This window comes from Lonchura striata, chromosome 30 (genome assembly GCF_050655825.1).
Source record: "Lonchura striata isolate lonStrDom1 chromosome 30, ASM5065582v1, whole genome shotgun sequence".
NCBI lineage: Eukaryota > Metazoa > Chordata > Aves > Passeriformes > Estrildidae > Lonchura > Lonchura striata.
This window is the reverse complement of record NC_140732.1, coordinates 8,898,143-8,915,780: the sequence shown is the minus strand read 5'-3', so window position 1 is coordinate 8,915,780 and position 17,638 is coordinate 8,898,143.

Here is a 17,638-nt window from a genome sequence, read left to right as displayed (position 1 = left end):
GCACATCCTTTGGCCATTTTCCCTGGGAAAGAAAACTCAGAAGTCCAGGTTCCTGATGTCAGTTTGTAGGGCTCCCTTGGGTCTATCAGGGCAGCACAAGTTTGAGGTGGGGACAACTTCGGTGTGGGGTCCATCCTTCGATATAAGGATTTTTTACAGTCAAGGCCAGGGGCCCCTGGGCACATCCTTTTTCCATTTTCCCTGGGAAAGAAAACTCAGCAGTCCAGGTTCCTGATGTCAGTTTGTAGGGCTCCCTTGGGTCTATCAGGGCAGCACAAATTTGAGGAGGGGACAACTTCGGTGTGGGGTCGACCCTTCGATATAAGGATTTTTTGTAGTGAGGCCACAGCCCAGGGCCAGGGGCCCCTGGGCACATCCTTTTTCCATTTTCCCTGGGAAAGAAAACTCAGCAGTCCAGGTTCCTGATGTCAGTTTGTAGGGCTCCCTTGGGTCTATCAGGGCAGCACAAGTTTGAGGTGGGGACAACTTCGTTGTGGGGTCCATCCTTCGATATAAGGATTTTTTACAGTCAGGGCCAGGGGCCCCTGGGCACATCCTTTTTCCATTTTCCCTGGTAAAGAAAACTCAGAAGTCCAGGTTCCTGATGTCAGTTTGTAGGGCTCCCTTGGGTCTATCAGGGCAGCACAAGTTTGAGGTGGGGACAATTTTGGTGTGGGATCCATCCTTCGATATAAGGATTTCTTGTAGTGAGGCTCCAGCCCAGGGCCAGGGGCCCCTGGGCACATCCTTTTTCCATTTTCCCTGGGAAAGAAAACTCAGCAGTCCAGGTTCCTGATGTCAGTTTGTAGGGCTCCCTTGGGTCTATCAGGGCAGCACAAGTTTGAGGTGGGGACAACTTCGGTGTGGGGTCCATCCTTCGATATAAGGATTTTTTGCAGTCAGGGCCAGGGGCCCCTGGGCACATCCTTTTTCCATTTTCCCTGGGAAAGAAAACTCAGCAGTCCAGGTTCCTGATGTCAGTTTGTAGGGCTCCCTTGGGTCTATCAGGGCAGCACAAGTTTGAGGTGGGGACAACTTCGGTGTGGGATCCATCCTTCGATATGCGGATTTTTTGTAGTGAGGCTCCAGCCCAGGACCAGGGGCCCCTGGGCACATCCTTTTTCCATTTTCCCTGGGAAAGAAAACTCAGCAGTCCAGGTTCCTGATGTCAGTTTGTAGGGCTCCCTTGGGTCTATCAGGGCAGCACAAGTTTGAGATGGGGACAGCTTCGGTGTGGGCTCCATCCTTCGATATAAGGATTTTTTGTAGTGAGGTCTCTGCCCAGGGCCAGGGGCCCCTGGGCACAGCCTTTTTCCATTTTCCCTGGGAAAGAAAACTCAGCAGTCCAGGTTCCTGATGTCAGTTTGTAGGGCTCCCTTGGGTCTATCAGGGCAGCACAAGTTTGAGGTGGGGACAACTTCGGTGTGGGGTCCATCCTTCGATATAAGGATTTTTTACAGTCAAGGCCAGGGGCCCCTGGGCACATCCTTTTTCCATTTTCCCTGGGAAAGAAAACTCAGCAGTCCAGGTTCCTGATGTCAGTTTGTAGGGCTCCCTTGGGTCTATCAGGGCAGCACAAATTTGAGGAGGGGACAACTTCGGTGTGGGGTCCACCCTTCGATATAAGGATTTTTTGTAGTGAGGCCCGAGCCCAGGGCCGGGGGCCCCTGGGCACATCCTTTTTCCATTTTCCCTGGGAAAGAAAACTCAGCAGTCCAGGTTCCTGATGTCAGTTTGTAGGGCTCCCTTGGGTCTATCAGGGCAGCACAAATTTGAGGTGGGGACAACTTTGATGTGGGGTCCATCCTTCGATATAAGGATTTTTTGCATTCAGGGCCTGGGGCCCCTGGGCACATCCTTTTTCCATTTTCCCTGGGAAAAAAAACTCAGCAGTCCAGGTTCCTGATGTCAGTTTGTAGGGTTCCCTTGGGTCTATCAGGGCAGCACAAGTTTGAGGTGGGGACAAATTCAGTGTGGGCTCCATCCTTCGATATAAGGATTTTTTGCAGTCAGGGCCAGGGGCCCCTGGGCACATCCTTTGGCCATTTTCCCTGGGAAAGAAAACTCAGCAGTCCAGGTTCCTGATGTCAGTTTGTAGGGCTCCCTTGGGTCTATCAGGGCAGCACAAGTTTGAGGTGGGGACAACTTCGGTGTGGGCTCCATCCTTCGATATAAGGATTTTTTGTAGTGAGGCCACAGCCCAGGACCAGGGGCCCCTGGGCACATCCTTTTTCCATTTTCCCTGGGAAAGAAAACTCAGCAGTCCAGGTTCCTGATGTCAGTTTGTCGGGCTCCCTTGGGTCTATCAGGGCAGCACAAGTTTGAGATGGGGACAAATTCGGTGTGGGCTCCATCCTTCGATATAAGGATTTTTTGAAGTCAGGGCCAGGGGCCCCTGGGCACATCCTTTTTCCATTTTCCCTGGGAAAGAAAACTCAGCAGTCCAGGTTCCTGATGTCACTTTGTAGGGCTCCCTTGGGTCTATGAGGGCAGCACAAGTTTGAGGTGGGGACAACTTCGGTGTGGGGTCCATCCTTCGATATAAGGATTTTTTGCAGTCAGGGCTAGGGGCCCCTGGGCACATCCTTTGGCCATTTTCCCTGGGAAAGAAAACTCAGCAGTCCAGGTTCCTGATGTCAGTTTGTAGGGCTCCCTTGGGTCTATCAGGGCAGCACAAGTTTGAGGTGGGGACAACTTCGGTGTGGGCTCCATCCTTCGATATAAGGATTTTTTGCAGTGAGGCCCCACCCCAGGGCCAGGGGCCCCTGGGCACATCCTTTTTCCATTTTCCCTGGGAAAGAAAACTCAGCAATCCAGGTTCCTGATGTCAGTTTGTAGGGCTCCCTTGGGTCTATCAGGGCAGCACAAGTTTGAGGTGGGGAACACTTTGGTGTGGGGTCCATCCTTCGATATAAGTATTCTTTGCAGTCAGGGCCAGGGGCCCCTGGGCACATCCTTTTTCCATTTTCCCTGGGAAAGAAAACTCAGCAGTCCAGGTTCCTGATGTCAGTTTGTAGGGCTCCCTTGGGTCTATCAGGGCAGCACAAGTTTGAGGTGGGGACAACTTCGGTGTGGGGTCCATCCTTCGATATAAGGATTTTTTGCATTCAGGGCCAGGGGCCCCTGGGAACATCCTTTTTCCATTTTCCCTGGGAAAGAAAACTCAGCAGTCCAGGTTCCTGATGTCAGTTTGTAGGGCTCCCTTGGGTCTATCAGGGCAGCACAAATTTGAGGAGGGGACAACTTCGGTGTGGGGTCGACCCTTCGATATAAGGATTTTTTGTAGTCAGGCCACAGCCCAGGACCAGGGGCCCCTGGGCACATCCTTTTTCCATTTTCCCTGGGAAAGAAAACTCAGCAGTCCAGGTTCCTGATGTCAGTTTGTCGGGCTCCCTTGGGTCTATCAGGGCAGCACAAGTTTGAGATGGGGACAAATTCGGTGTGGGCTCCATCCTTCGATATAAGGATTTTTTGAAGTCAGGGCCAGGGGCCCCTGGGCACATCCTTTTTCCATTTTCCCTGGGAAAGAAAACTCAGCAGTCCAGGTTCCTGATGTCACTTTGTAGGGCTCCCTTGGGTCTATGAGGGCAGCACAAGTTTGAGGTGGGGACAACTTCGGTGTGGGGTCCATCCTTCGATATAAGGATTTTTTGCAGTCAGGGCTAGGGGCCCCTGGGCACATCCTTTGGCCATTTTCCCTGGGAAAGAAAACTCAGCAGTCCAGGTTCCTGATGTCAGTTTGTAGGGCTCCCTTGGGTCTATCAGGGCAGCACAAGTTTGAGGTGGGGACAACTTCGGTGTGGGCTCCATCCTTCGATATAAGGATTTTTTGCACTGAGGCCCCAGCCCAGGGCGCGGGGCCCCTGGGCACATCCTTTGGCCATTTTCCGTGGGTAAGAAAACTCAGCAGTCCAGGTTCCTGATGTCAGTTTGTAGGGCTCCCTTGGGTCTATCAGGGCAGCACAAGTTTGAGGTGGGGACAACTTCGGTGTGGGCTCCATCCTTCGATATAAGGATTTTTTACAGTCAAGGCCAGGGGCCCCTGGGCACATCCTTTTTCCATTTTCCCTGGGAAAGAAAACTCAGCAGTCCAGGTTCCTGATGTCAGTTTGTAGGGCTCCCTTGGGTCTATCAGGGCAGCACAAATTTGAGGAGGGGACAACTTCGGTGTGGGGTCGACCCTTCGATATAAGGATTTTTTGTAGTGAGGCCACAGCCCAGGGCCAGGGGCCCCTGGGCACATCCTTTTTCCATTTTCCCTGGGAAAGAAAACTCAGCAGTCCAGGTTCCTGATGTCAGTTTGTCGGGCTCCCTTGGGTCTATCAGGGCAGCACAAGTTTGAGATGGGGACAAATTCGGTGTGGGCTCCATCCTTCGATATAAGGATTTTTTGAAGTCAGGGCCAGGTGCCCCTGGGCACATCCTTTTTCCATTTTCCCTGGGAAAGAAAACTCAGCAGTCCAGGTTCCTGATGTCACTTTGTAGGGCTCCCTTGGGTCTATGAGGGCAGCACAAGTTTGAGGTGGGGACAACTTCGGTGTGGGGTCCATCCTTCGATATAAGGATTTTTTGCAGTCAGGGCTAGGGGCCCCTGGGCACATCCTTTGGCCATTTTCCCTGGGAAAGAAAACTCAGCAGTCCAGGTTCCTGATGTCAGTTTGTAGGGCTCCCTTGGGTCTATCAGGGCAGCACAAGTTTGAGGTGGGGACAACTTCGGTGTGGGCTCCATCCTTCGATATAAGGATTTTTTGCAGTGAGGCCCCAGCCCAGGGCGCGGGGCCCCTGGGCACATCCTTTGGCCATTTTCCGTGGGTAAGAAAACTCAGCAGTCCAGGTTCCTGATGTCAGTTTGTAGGGCTCCCTTGGGTCTATCAGGGCAGCACAAGTTTGAGGTGGGGACAACTTCGGTGTGGGGTCCATCCTTCGATATAAGGATATTTTGCAGTCAGGGCCAGGGGCCCCTGGGCACATCCTTTTTCCATTTTCCCTGGGAAAGAAAACTCAGCAGTCCAGGTTCCTGATGTCAGTTTGTAGGGCTCCCTTGGGTCTATCAGGGCAGCACAAGTTTGAGGTGGGGACAACTTCGGTGTGGGATCCATCCTTCGATATAAGGATTTTTTGTAGTGAGCCCCAGGCCAGGTCCAGGGGCCCCTGGGCACATCCTTTTTCCATTTTCCCTGGGAAAGAAAACTCAGCAGTCCAGGTTCCTGATGTCAGTTTGTAGGGCTCCCTTGGGTCTATCAGGGCAGCACAAGTTTGAGGTGGGGACAACTTCGGTGTGGGGTCCACCCTTCGATATAAGGATTTTTTGCAGTCAGGGCCAGGGGCCCCTGGGCATATCCTTTTTCCATTTTCCCTGGGAAAGAAAACTCAGCAGTCCAGGTTCCTGATGTCTGTTTGTAGGGCTGCCTTGGGTGTATCAGGGCAGCACAAGTTTGAGGTGGGGACAACTTCGGTGTGGGCTCCATCCTTCGATATAAGGATTTTTTGCAGTCAGGGCTAGGGGCCCCTGGGCACATCCTTTGGCCATTTTCCCTGGGAAAGAAAACTCAGCAGTCCAGGTTCCTGATGTCAGTTTGTAGGGCTCCCTTGGGTCTATCAGGGCAGCACAAGTTTGAGGTGGGGACAACTTCGGTGTGGGGTCCATCCTTCGATATAAGGATTTTTTACAGTCAAGGCCAGGGGCCCCTGGGCACATCCTTTTTCCATTTTCCCTGGGAAAGAAAACTCAGCAGTCCAGGTTCCTGATGTCAGTTTGTAGGGCTCCCTTGGGTCTATCAGGGCAGCACAAATTTGAGGAGGGGACAACTTCGGTGTGGGGTCGACCCTTCGATATAAGGATTTTTTGTAGTGAGGCCACAGCCCAGGGCCAGGGGCCCCTGGGCACATCCTTTTTCCATTTTCCCTGGGAAAGAAAACTCAGCAGTCCAGGTTCCTGATGTCAGTTTGTCGGGCTCCCTTGGGTCTATCAGGGCAGCACAAGTTTGAGATGGGGACAAATTCGGTGTGGGCTCCATCCTTCGATATAAGGATTTTTTGAAGTCAGGGCCAGGGGCCCCTGGGCACATCCTTTTTCCATTTTCCCTGGGAAAGAAAACTCAGCAGTCCAGGTTCCTGATGTCACTTTGTAGGGCTCCCTTGGGTCTATGAGGGCAGCACAAGTTTGAGGTGGGGACAACTTCGGTGTGGGGTCCATCCTTCGATATAAGGATTTTTTGCAGTCAGGGCTAGGGGCCCCTGGGCACATCCTTTGGCCATTTTCCCTGGGAAAGAAAACTCAGCAGTCCAGGTTCCTGATGTCAGTTTGTAGGGCTCCCTTGGGTCTATCAGGGCAGCACAAGTTTGAGGTGGGGACAACTTCGGTGTGGGCTCCATCCTTCGATATAAGGATTTTTTGCAGTGAGGCCCCAGCCCAGGGCGCGGGGCCCCTGGGCACATCCTTTGGCCATTTTCCGTGGGTAAGAAAACTCAGCAGTCCAGGTTCCTGATGTCAGTTTGTAGGGCTCCCTTGGGTCTATCAGGGCAGCACAAGTTTGAGGTGGGGACAACTTTGGTGTGGGCTCCATCCTTCGATATAAGGAATTTTTGCAGTGAGGCCCCAGCCCAAGGCCGGGGGCCCCTGGGCACATCCTTTGGCCATTTTCCCTGGGAAAGAAAACTCAGCAGTCCAGGTTCCTGATGTCAGTTTGTAGGGCTCCCTTGGGTCTATCAGGGCAGCACAAGTTTGAGGTGGGGACAACTTCGGTGTGGGGTTCATCTTTCGATATAAGGATTTTTTGCAGTCAGGGCCAGGGGCCCCTGGGCACATCCTTTTTCCATTTTCCCTGGGAAAGAAAACTCAGCAGTCCAGGTTCCTGATGTCACTTTGTAGGGCTCCCTTGGGTCTATCAGGGCAGCACAAATTTGAGGAGGGCACAACTTCGGTGTGGGGTCCACCCTTCGATATAAGGATTTTTTGTAGTGAGGCCACTGCCCAGGGCCAGGGTCCCCTGGGCACATCCTTTTTCCATTTTCCCTGGGAAAGAAAACTCAGCAGTCCAGGTTCCTGATGTCAGTTTGTAGGGCTCCCTTGGGTCTATCAGGGCAGCACAAGTTTGAGGTGGGGACAATTTCAGTGTGGGCTCCATCCTTCGATATAAGGATTTTTTGCAGTCAGGGCCAGGGGCCCCTGGGCACATCCGTTGGCCATTTTCCCTGTGAAAGAAAACTCAGCAGTCCAGGTTGCTGATGTCAGTTTGTAGGGCTCCCTTGGGTCTATCAGGGCAGCACAAGTTTGAGGTGGGGACAACTTCGGTGTGGGCTCCATCCTTCGATATAAGGATTTTTTGCAGAGAGGATCCCACCCCAGGGCCAGGGGTCCCTGGGCACATCCTTTTTCCATTTTCCCTGGGAAAGAAAACTCAGCAGTCCAGGTTCCTGATGTCAGTTTGTAGGGCTCCCTTGGGTCTATCAGGGCAGCACAAGTTTGAGGTGGGGAACACTTTGGTGTGGGGTCCATCCTTCGATATAAGTATTCTTTGCAGTCAGGGCCAGGGGCCCCTGGGCACATCCTTTTTCCATTTTCCCTGGGAAAGAAAACTCAGCAGTCCAGGTTCCTGATGTCAGTTTGTAGGGCTCCCTTGGGTCTATCAGGGCAGCACAAGTTTGAGGTGGGGACAACTTCGGTGTGGGGTCCACCCTTCGATATAAGGATTTTTTGCAGTCAGGGCCAGGGGCCCCTGGGCATATCCTTTTTCCATTTTCCCTGGGAAAGAAAACTCAGCAGTCCAGGTTCCTGATGTCTGTTTGTAGGGCTGCCTTGGGTGTATCAGGGCAGCACAAGTTTGAGGTGGGGACAAATTCGGTGTGGGCTCCATCCTTCGATATAAGGATTTTTTCCAGTCAGGGCTAGGGGCCCCTGGGCATATCCTTTGGCCATTTTCCCTGGGAAAGAAAACTCAGCAGTCCAGGTTCCTGATGTCAGTTTGTAGGGCTCCCTTGGGTCTATCAGGGCAGCACAAGTTTGAGATGGGGACAGCTTCGGTGTGGGCTCCATCCTTCGATATAAGGATTTTTTGTAGTGAGGTCTCTGCCCAGGGCCAGGGGCCCCTGGGCACAGCCTTTTTCCATTTTCCCTGGGAAAGAAAACTCAGCAGTCCAGGTTGCTGATGTCAGTTTGTAGGGCTCCCTTGGGTCTATCAGGGCAGCACAAGATTGAGGTGGGGACAACTTCGGTGTGGGATCCATCCTTCGATATAAGGATTTCTTGTAGTGAGGCCCCAGCCCAGGGCCAGGGGCCGCTGGGCACATCCTTTTTCCATTTTCCCTGGGAAAGAAAACTCAGCAGTCCAGGTTCCTGATGTCAGTTTGTAGGGCTCCCTTGGGTCTATCAAGGCAGCACAAGTTTGAGGTGGGGACAACTTCGGTGTGGGGTCCATCCTTCGATATAAGGATTTTTTACAGTCAGGGCCTGGGGCCCCTGGGCACATCCTTTTTCCATTTTCCCTGGGAAAGAAAACTCAGCAGTCCAGGTTCCTGATGTCAGTTTGTAGGGCTCCCTTGGGTCTATCAGGGCAGCACAAGTTTGAGATGGGGACAGCTTCGGTGTGGGCTCCATCCTTCGATATAAGGATTTTTTGTAGTGAGGTCTCTGCCCAGAGCCAGGGGCTCCTGGGCACAGCCTTTTTCCATTTTCCCTGGAAAAGAAAACTCAGCAGTCCAGGTTCCTGATGTCAGTTTGTAGGGCTCCCTTGGGTCTATCAGGGCAGCACAAGTTTGAGGTGGGGACAACTTTGGTGTGGGCTCCATCCTTCGATATAAGGAATTTTTGCAGTGAGGCCCCAGCCCAAGGCCGGGGGCCCCTGGGCACATCCTTTGGCCATTTTCCCTGGGAAAGAAAACTCAGCAGTCCAGGTTCCTGATGTCAGTTTGTAGGGCTCCCTTGGGTCTATCAGGGCAGCACAAGTTTGAGGTGGGGACAACTTCGGTGTGGGGTTCATCTTTCGATATAAGGATTTTTTGCAGTCAGGGCCAGGGGCCCCTGGGCACATCCTTTTTCCATTTTCCCTGGGAAAGAAAACTCAGCAGTCCAGGTTCCTGATGTCACTTTGTAGGGCTCCCTTGGGTCTATCAGGGCAGCACAAATTTGAGGAGGGCACAACTTCGGTGTGGGGTCCACCCTTCGATATAAGGATTTTTTGTAGTGAGGCCACAGCCCAGGGCCAGGGTCCCCTGGGCACATCCTTTTTCCATTTTCCCTGGGAAAGAAAACTCAGCAGTCCAGGTTCATGATGTCAGTTTGTCGGGCTCCCTTGGGTCTATCAGGGCAGCACAAGTTTGAGATGGGGACAAATTCGGTGTGGGCTCCATCCTTCGATATAAGGATTTTTTGAAGTCAGGGCCAGGGGCCCCTGGGCACATCCTTTTTCCATTTTCCCTGGGAAAGAAAACTCAGCAGTCCAGGTTCCTGATGTCAGTTTGTAGGGCTCCCTTGGGTCTATCAGGGCAGCACAAGTTTGAGGTGGGGACAACTTCGGTGTGGGCTCCATCCTTCGATATAAGGAATTTTTGCAGTGAGGCCCGAGCCCAGGGCCGGGGGCCCCTGGGCACATCCTTTGGCCATTTTCCCTGGGAAAGAAAACTCAGCAGTCCAGGTTCCTGATGTCAGTTTGTAGGGCTCCCTTGGGTCTATCAGGGCAGCACAAGTTTGAGGTGGGGACAACTTCGGTGTGGGGTCCATCCTTCGATATAAGGATTCTTTGCAGTGAGGCCACAGCCCAGGGCCAGGGTCCCCTGGGCACATCCTTTTTCCATTTTCCCTGGGAAAGAAAACTCAGCAGTCCAGGTTCATGATGTCAGTTTGTCGGGCTCCCTTGGGTCTATCAGGGCAGCACAAGTTTGAGATGGGGACAAATTCGGTGTGGGCTCCATCCTTCGATATAAGGATTTTTTGAAGTCAGGGCCAGGGGCCCCTGGGCACATCCTTTTTCCATTTTCCCTGGGAAAGAAAACTCAGCAGTCCAGGTTCCTGATGTCACTTTGTAGGGCTCCCTTGGGTCTATGAGGGCAGCACAAGTTTGAGGTGGGGACAACTTCGGTGTGGGGTCCATCCTTCGATATAAGGATTTTTTGCAGTCAGGGCTAGGGGCCCCTGGGCACATCCTTTGGCCATTTTCCCTGGGAAAGAAAACTCAGCAGTCCAGGTTCCTGATGTCAGTTTGTAGGGCTCCCTTGGGTCTATCAGGGCAGCACAAGTTTGAGGTGGGGACAACTTCGGTGTGGGCTCCATCCTTCGATATAAGGATTTTTTGCAGTGAGGCCCCAGCCCAGGGCGCGGGGCCCCTGGGCACATCCTTTGGCCATTTTCCGTGGGAAAGAAAACTCAGCAGTCCAGGTTCCTGATGTCAGTTTGTAGGGCTCCCTTGGGTCTATCAGGGCAGCACAAGTTTGAGGTGGGGACAACTTCGGTGTGGGGTCCATCCTTCGATATAAGGATATTTTGCAGTCAGGGCTAGGGGCCCCTGGGCACATCCTTTTTCCATTTTCCCTGGGAAAGAAAACTCAGCAGTCCAGGTTCCTGATGTCAGTTTGTAGGGCTCCCTTGGGTCTATCAGGGCAGCACAAGTTTGAGGTGGGGACAACTTCGATGTGGGATCCATCCTTCGATATAAGGATTTTTTGTAGTGAGCCCCAGGCCAGGTCCAGGGGCCCCTGGGCACATCCTTTTTCCATTTTCCCTGGGAAAGAAAACTCAGCAGTCCAGGTTCCTGATGTCAGTTTGTAGGGCTCCCTTGGGTCTATCAGGGCAGCACAAGTTTGAGGTGGGGACAACTTCGGTGTGGGCTCCATCCTTCGATATAAGGAATTTTTGCAGTGAGGCCCGAGCCCAGGGCCGGGGGCCCCTGGGCACATCCTTTGGCCATTTTCCCTGGGAAAGAAAACTCAGCAGTCCAGGTTCCTGATGTCAGTTTGTAGGGCTCCCTTGGGTCTATCAGGGCAGCACAAGTTTGAGGTGGGGACAACTTCGGTGTGGGGTCCATCCTTCGATATAAGGATTCTTTGCAGTGTGGCCCCAACCCATGTCCAGGGGCCCCTGGGCACATCTTTTTTCCATTTTCCCTGGGAAAGAAAACTCAGCAGTCCAGGTTCCTGATGTCAGTTTGTAGGGCTCCCTTGGGTCTATCAGGGCAGCACAAGTTTGAGGTGGGGACAAATTCAGTGTGGGCTCCATCCTTCGATATAAGGATTTTTTGCAGTCAGGGCCAGGGGCCCCTGGGCACATCCTTTGGCCATTTTCCCTGTGAAAGAAAACTCAGCAGTCCAGGTTGCTGATGTCAGTTTGTAGGGCTCCCTTGGGTCTATCAGGGCAGCACAAGTTTGAGGTGGGGACAACTTCGGTGTGGGCTCCATCCTTCGATATAAGGATTTTTTGCCGTGAGGCCCCACCCCAGCGCCAGGGGCCCCTGGGCACATCCTTTTTCCATTTTCCCTGGGAAAGAAAACTCAGCAGTCCAGGTTCCTGATGTCAGTTTGTAGGGCTCCCTTGGGTCTATCAGGGCAGCACAAGTTTGAGGTGGGGAACACTTCGGTGTGGGGTCCATCCTTCGATATAAGGATTTTTTGTAGTGAGGCCACAGCCCAGGGCCAGGGGCCCCTGGGCACATCCTTTTTCCATTTTCCCTGGGAAAGAAACCTCAGCAGTCCAGGTTCCTGATGTCAGTTTGTAGGGCTCCCTTGGGTCTATCAAGGCAGCACAAGTTTGAGGTGGGGACAACTTCGGTGTGGGGTCCATCCTTCGATATAAGGATTTTTTACAGTCAGGGCCAGGGGCCCCTGGGCACATCCTTTTTCCATTTTCCCTGGGAAAGAAAACTCAGCAGTCCAGGTTCCTGATGTCAGTTTGTAGGGCTCCCTTGGGTCTATCAGGGCAGCACAAGTTTGAGGTGGGGACAACTTCGGTGTGGGATCCATCCTTCGATATAAGGATTTCTTGTAGTGAGGCCCCAGCCCAGGGCCAGGGGCCCCTGGGCACATCCTTTTTCCATTTTCCCTGGGAAAGAAAACTCAGCAGTCCAGGTTCCTGATGTCAGTTTGTAGGGCTCCCTTGGGTCTATCAGGGCAGCACAAGTTTGAGGTGGGGGCAAATTCGGTGTGGGCTCCATCCTTCGATATAAGGATTTTTTGCAGTCAGGGCCAGGGGCCCCTGGGCACAACCTTTTTCCATTTTCCCTGGGAAAGAAAACTCAGCAGTCCAGGTTCCTGATGTCAGTTTGTAGGGCTCCCTTGGGTCTATCAGGGCAGCACAAGTTTGAGGTGGGGACAACTTTGGTGTGGGCTCCATCCTTCGATATAAGGAATTTTTGCAGTGAGGCCCCAGCCCAAGGCCGGGGGCCCCTGGGCACATCCTTTGGCCATTTTCCCTGGGAAAGAAAACTCAGCAGTCCAGGTTCCTGATGTCAGTTTGTAGGGCTCCCTTGGGTCTATCAGGGCAGCACAAGTTTGAGGTGGGGACAACTTCGGTGTGGGGTCCATCCTTCGATATAAGGATTTTTTACAGTCAAGGCCAGGGGCCCCTGGGCACATCCTTTTTCCATTTTCCCTGGGAAAGAAAACTCAGCAGTCCAGGTTCCTGATGTCAGTTTGTAGGGCTCCCTTGGGTCTATCAGGGCAGCACAAATTTGAGGAGGGGACAACTTCGGTGTGGGGTCGACCCTTCGATATAAGGATTTTTTGTAGTGAGGCCACAGCCCAGGGCCAGGGGCCCCTGGGCACATCCTTTTTCCATTTTCCCTGGGAAAGAAAACTCAGCAGTCCAGGTTCCTGATGTCAGTTTGTCGGGCTCCCTTGGGTCTATCAGGGCAGCACAAGTTTGAGATGGGGACAGCTTCGGTGTGGGCTCCATCCTTCGATATAAGGATTTTTTGTAGTGAGGTCTCTGCCCAGGGCCAGGGGCCCCTGGGCACAGCCTTTTTCCATTTTCCCTGGAAAAGAAAACTCAGCAGTCCAGGTTGCTGATGTCAGTTTGTAGGGCTCCCTTGGGTCTATCAGGGCAGCACAAGATTGAGGTGGGGACAACTTCGGTGTGGGATCCATCCTTCGATATAAGGATTTCTTGTAGTGAGGCCCCAGCCCAGGGCCAGGGGCCCCTGGGCACATCCTTTTTCCATTTTCCCTGGGAAAGAAAACTCAGCAGTCCAGGTTCCTGATGTCAGTTTGTAGGGCTCCCTTGGGTCTATCAAGGCAGCACAAGTTTGAGGTGGGGACAACTTCGGTGTGGGGTCCATCCTTCGATATAAGGATTTTTTACAGTCAGGGCCAGGGGCCCCTGGGCACATCCTTTTTCCATTTTCCCTGGGAAAGAAAACTCAGCAGTCCAGGTTCCTGATGTCAGTTTGTAGGGCTCCCTTGGGTCTATCAGGGCAGCACAAGTTTGAGGTGGGGACAACTTCGGTGTGGGATCCATCCTTCGATATAAGGATTTCTTGTAGTGAGGCCCCAGCCCAGGGCCAGGGGCCCCTGGGCACATCCTTTTTCCATTTTCCCTGGGAAAGAAAACTCAGCAGTCCAGGTTCCTGATGTCAGTTTGTAGGGCTCCCTTGGGTCTATCAGGGCAGCACAAGTTTGAGGTGGGGGCAAATTCGGTGTGGGCTCCATCCTTCGATATAAGGATTTTTTGCAGTCAGGGCCAGGGGCCCCTGGGCACAACCTTTTTCCATTTTCCCTGGGAAAGAAAACTCAGCAGTCCAGGTTCCTGATGTCAGTTTGTAGGGCTCCCTTGGGTCTATCAGGGCAGCACAAGTTTGAGGTGGGGACAACTTTGGTGTGGGCTCCATCCTTCGATATAAGGAATTTTTGCAGTGAGGCCCCAGCCCAAGGCCGGGGGCCCCTGGGCACATCCTTTGGCCATTTTCCCTGGGAAAGAAAACTCAGCAGTCCAGGTTCCTGATGTCAGTTTGTAGGGCTCCCTTGGGTCTATCAGGGCAGCACAAGTTTGAGGTGGGGACAACTTCGGTGTGGGGTCCATCCTTCGATATAAGGATTTTTTACAGTCAAGGCCAGGGGCCCCTGGGCACATCCTTTTTCCATTTTCCCTGGGAAAGAAAACTCAGCAGTCCAGGTTCCTGATGTCAGTTTGTAGGGCTCCCTTGGGTCTATCAGGGCAGCACAAATTTGAGGAGGGGACAACTTCGGTGTGGGGTCGACCCTTCGATATAAGGATTTTTTGTAGTGAGGCCACAGCCCAGGGCCAGGGGCCCCTGGGCACATCCTTTTTCCATTTTCCCTGGGAAAGAAAACTCAGCAGTCCAGGTTCCTGATGTCAGTTTGTCGGGCTCCCTTGGGTCTATCAGGGCAGCACAAGTTTGAGATGGGGACAAATTCGGTGTGGGCTCCATCCTTCGATATAAGGATTTTTTGAAGTCAGGGCCAGGGGCCCCTGGGCACATCCTTTTTCCATTTTCCCTGGGAAAGAAAACTCAGCAGTCCAGGTTCCTGATGTCACTTTGTAGGGCTCCCTTGGGTCTATGAGGGCAGCACAAGTTTGAGGTGGGGACAACTTCGGTGTGGGGTCCATCCTTCGATATAAGGATTTTTTGCAGTCAGGGCTAGGGGCCCCTGGGCACATCCTTTGGCCATTTTCCCTGGGAAAGAAAACTCAGCAGTCCAGGTTCCTGATGTCAGTTTGTAGGGCTCCCTTGGGTCTATCAGGGCAGCACAAGTTTGAGGTGGGGACAACTTCGGTGTGGGCTCCATCCTTCGATATAAGGATTTTTTGCAGTGAGGCCCCAGCCCAGGGCGCGGGGCCCCTGGGCACATCCTTTGGCCATTTTCCGTGGGTAAGAAAACTCAGCAGTCCAGGTTCCTGATGTCAGTTTGTAGGGCTCCCTTGGGTCTATCAGGGCAGCACAAGTTTGAGGTGGGGACAACTTCGGTGTGGGCTCCATCCTTCGATATAAGGATATTTTGCAGTCAGGGCCAGGGGCCCCTGGGCACATCCTTTTTCCATTTTCCATGGGAAAGAAAACTCAGCAGTCCAGGTTCCTGATGTCAGTTTGTAGGGCTCCCTTGGGTCTATCAGGGCAGCACAAGTTTGAGGTGGGGACAACTTCGGTGTGGGATCCATCCTTCGATATAAGGATTTTTTGTAGTGAGCCCCAGGCCAGGTCCAGGGGCCCCTGGGCACATCCTTTTTCCATTTTCCCTGGGAAAGAAAACTCAGCAGTCCAGGTTCCTGATGTCAGTTTGTAGGGCTCCCTTGGGTCTATCAGGGCAGCACAAGTTTGAGGTGGGGACAACTTCGGTGTGGGGTCCACCCTTCGATATAAGGATTCTTTGCAGTCAGGGCCAGGGGCCCCTGGGCATATCCTTTTTCCATTTTCCCTGGGAAAGAAAACTCAGCAGTCCAGGTTCCTGATGTCTGTTTGTAGGGCTGCCTTGGGTGTATCAGGGCAGCACAAGTTTGAGGTGGGGACAACTTCGGTGTGGGCTCCATCCTTCGATATAAGGATTTTTTGCAGTCAGGGCTAGGGGCCCCTGGGCACATCCTTTGGCCATTTTCCCTGGGAAAGAAAACTCAGCAGTCCAGGTTCCTGATGTCAGTTTGTAGGGCTCCCTTGGGTCTATCAGGGCAGCACAAGTTTGAGGTGGGGACAACTTCGGTGTGGGGTCCATCCTTCGATATAAGGATTTTTTACAGTCAAGGCCAGGGGCCCCTGGGCACATCCTTTTTCCATTTTCCCTGGGAAAGAAAACTCAGCAGTCCAGGTTCCTGATGTCAGTTTGTAGGGCTCCCTTGGGTCTATCAGGGCAGCACAAATTTGAGGAGGGGACAACTTCGGTGTGGGGTCGACCCTTCGATATAAGGATTTTTTGTAGTGAGGCCACAGCCCAGGGCCAGGGGCCCCTGGGCACATCCTTTTTCCATTTTCCCTGGGAAAGAAAACTCAGCAGTCCAGGTTCCTGATGTCAGTTTGTCGGGCTCCCTTGGGTCTATCAGGGCAGCACAAGTTTGAGGTGGGGACAACTTCGGTGTGGGGTCCATCCTTCGATATAAGGATTTTTTGCATTCAGGGCCAGGGGCCCCTGGGAACATCCTTTTTCCATTTTCCCTGGGAAAGAAAACTCAGCAGTCCAGGTTCCTGATGTCACTTTGTAGGGCTCCCTTGGGTCTATGAGGGCAGCACAAGTTTGAGGTGGGGACAACTTCGGTGTGGGGTCCATCCTTCGATATAAGGATATTTTGCAGTCAGGGCCAGGGGCCCCTGGGCACATCCTTTTTCCATTTTCCCTGGGAAAGAAAACTCAGCAGTCCAGGTTCCTGATGTCAGTTTGTAGGGCTCCCTTGGGTCTATCAGGGCAGCACAAGTTTGAGGTGGGGACAACTTCGGTGTGGGATCCATCCTTCGATATAAGGATTTTTTGTAGTGAGCCCCAGGCCAGGTCCAGGGGCCCCTGGGCACATCCTTTTTCCATTTTCCCTGGGAAAGAAAACTCAGCAGTCCAGGTTCCTGATGTCAGTTTGTAGGGCTCCCTTGGGTCTATGAGGGCAGCACAAGTTTGAGGTGGGGACAACTTCGGTGTGGGGTCCATCCTTCGATATAAGGATTCTTTGCAGTGTGGCCCCAGCCCATGGCCAGGGGCCCCTGGGCACATCTTTTTTCCATTTTCCCTGGGAAAGAAAACTCAGCAGTCCAGGTTCCTGATGTCAGTTTGTAGGGCTCCCTTGGGTCTATCAGGGCAGCACAAGTTTGAGGTGGGGACAATTTCAGTGTGGGCTCCATCCTTCGATATAAGGATTTTTTGCAGTCAGGGCCAGGGGCCCCTGGGCACATCCGTTGGCCATTTTCCCTGTGAAAGAAAACTCAGCAGTCCAGGTTGCTGATGTCAGTTTGTAGGGCTCCCTTGGGTCTATCAGGGCAGCACAAGTTTGAGGTGGGGACAACTTCGGTGTGGGCTCCATCCTTCGATATAAGGATTTTTTGCAGAGAGGCCCCACCCCAGGGCCAGGGGTCCCTGGGCACATCCTTTTTCCATTTTCCCTGGGAAAGAAAACTCAGCAGTCCAGGTTCCTGATGTCAGTTTGTAGGGCTCCCTTGGGTCTATCAGGGCAGCACAAGTTTGAGGTGGGGACAACTTCGGTGTGGGGTCCACCCTTCGATATAAGGATTTTTTGCAGTCAGGGCCAGGGGCCCCTGGGCATATCCTTTTTCCATTTTCCCTGGGAAAGAAAACTCAGCAGTCCAGGTTCCTGATGTCTGTTTGTAGGGCTGCCTTGGGTGTATCAGGGCAGCACAAGTTTGAGGTGGGGACAAATTCGGTGTGGGCTCCATCCTTCGATATAAGGATTTTTTGCAGTCAGGGCTAGGGGCCCCTGGGCATATCCTTTGGCCATTTTCCCTGGGAAAGAAAACTCAGCAGTCCAGGTTCCTGATGTCAGTTTGTAGGGCTCCCTTGGGTCTATCAGGGCAGCACAAGTTTGAGATGGGGACAGCTTCGGTGTGGGCTCCATCCTTCGATATAAGGATTTTTTGTAGTGAGGTCTCTGCCCAGGGCCAGGGGCCCCTGGGCACAGCCTTTTTCCATTTTCCCTGGAAAAGAAAACTCAGCAGTCCAGGTTGCTGATGTCAGTTTGTAGGGCTCCCTTGGGTCTATCAGGGCAGCA